This window comes from Myxocyprinus asiaticus, chromosome 33 (genome assembly GCF_019703515.2).
Source record: "Myxocyprinus asiaticus isolate MX2 ecotype Aquarium Trade chromosome 33, UBuf_Myxa_2, whole genome shotgun sequence".
Taxonomy (NCBI): domain Eukaryota; kingdom Metazoa; phylum Chordata; class Actinopteri; order Cypriniformes; family Catostomidae; genus Myxocyprinus; species Myxocyprinus asiaticus.
Genome location: NC_059376.1, coordinates 14,373,461 through 14,375,878, shown reverse-complemented (window position 1 = coordinate 14,375,878; position 2,418 = coordinate 14,373,461).

The following is a 2,418-nucleotide window of genomic DNA, read 5'->3' as shown; positions in this document are numbered from 1 at the left end:
CTGTGTTTGATGACGTCGCAGGAGATTTCAAATGAACACATTTTGTCAAGTGAAGTGGACTTCAACAGATATCCCGTGCTCAGTGAGTAGGGAGCAGTGAACACTGCGTAGGGACACTGCGGATTGGAACGCACCTACGGATTTCCTACAGTAGGCGGTTAGATAAAAGCAGAGAGTATCTAGCAGAGATGGACCACTTCTATTAAAATTAATGGGAGAATTTGGATTGTGAGATAAAAAGACATAATTATAAGATTAAAAGTCATAATTTTGATATAAAATGTCAGAACTATGAGATAAAGTTACAATTATGAGATTAAAAGTGTAAAATATGACATATAAAGTCATAATGTAAATAAGTCAAAATTATGTAGCCAAAATTATGAGATGGTAAGTGATAATTGTGATATTAAAAGTCAATTATGAAATAAAAACCATAATGATAAGATTCATAGTTATAATTTTGATATTAAAAGTCAGAATGATGAGATAACGTTAAAATAATGAGGAAAAAAGTAAAACATTATGAAATATAAAGTCAAAATTATATTCTAAGTCATAAGTATGAGATAAAAACTAAAAATTATGAGATAGTGATAATTATGAGATTAAAAATTAAAATTATAAGATAGTAAGTGATAATTCTGAGATTCAAAGTCATATTTATGAGCAGGATTGGGAGGGTTACATTTTAAATGTATTCCACTACAGATTACAGAATACATGCTGTAAAATATAATTTGTAACGTATTTCGTTAGATTACTCAAGGTCAGTAACGTATTCTAAATACTTTGGATTACTTCTTCAGCACTGGTAGATTTTTTTCACTTGTTTTGACTATAAAAACTCTGTCAGTACAGTAAGACAAAATACACATGTTAAAAATACATTCTCTGAAAGACCTAAATATCTTATGCAGTGTTGTTTCTAAAACAAGATAAGTCAAACTGATCTTGTTTTAAGGATTTTTAGATATTTTTACAGGAAAACAATACAAAAATTATTATCAAGAATACGATTTTTGCCCTAATATCAAAGGTCTTACTAGAAAAAAAGAAATTATGATCCAACGTGAATTTTCTTGTTAAAAAAATATGATCGTGGCTGGTAACGTGTGTAAAATGGCTAGAAATAGCATTTTAACTTAGCGTAAAGCTGACAATTTACACAAGGTTTATTTCTATTTCTTCTTCTAAAAAACTTACTTCAAACTTTCTTCTCTGTCTGCTCGTATGAATGTAACACATCATAGGAAAGTGTTTCACCGCTGTTCAAATGCACTTTGGATCGCATCATTTATATGTATAAATGTTTTCCATCCGAAAGGATTAAATATTAAATTAAACAAATGACAATAAAATGCAAAGTAATCTCTTCAGTAATCTAAATACTTTTTGAATGTAACTGTATTCTAATTACCAATGATTTAAATTGTAACTGTAGTGGAATACAGTTACTTACAGTATATTTTGTATTTTAAATATGTAATCCCGTTACATGTATTCCATTACTGCCCAACACTGTTTATGAGATACTAAGTCAAATTAATTTTGAGATTAAAAACAAAGACATAGTTATGAGCATAAAAACTCATAGTGATATGATGTTTTCTCATTGCGTATAAAACATGGTGGCCTAATAAATTGTGCACTTATTGCGAAGCATTTCAAACTAATCTTCTGAAATACTTGCCTTACTAGCTGAATTGTATGGAACTGTACTAAGCACACAAGGATTTTAAGCAAGAAAAACTTTTGGCTTTTATTCAACAATTTCTGGTCAATCTCATGTTTATAGGGCAATGCACTAGAAATCTTGGTTGAATGGGATTGAAACTGATCATTATGATATATCATAATTATGACTTAGTATCTCATAATTTTTACTTTGTATATCATTATTATGACTTACTAAAATGCTACCTTTTTTGGAGTGACTATTTGCACAAGCCTCAGCCTCTGCCTTTTTTTCATGGGTCATCACATGCAGCCTGGCTGAATCTTTTGCGGTTGGTAAATGATTTCCTGAGGAAGCACCAATCGCGTCTCGAGTCAACACTGATGCACAAGTTACTCAATCATAACACATTCTCGGAAATGCCTGACACTCCGACTTGAAATTAACCAATAACAGGGAGTAATATGATCCTAGAACTGGTATTATCTGCTTTTCCAAACAATTCTTTGCAATGAACTGCTCCAACTTCTTCACAAATCGGACTGAACTCTTCCATCACACAGTTCTCATGTCAACAGTACAATGAGTCGCTCACAGCAGTTCTCGAGTCAACAGTACACTGAGCTAAGAATCACATCTTGCGGAGGTGTCCGACTTACTGAGAACTGATGAGATGCTGATACTGAGTATGCGTGGGCCGTGTGATTAAGGGGGGCGAAATGTTTGTTAGTGGTGTATTT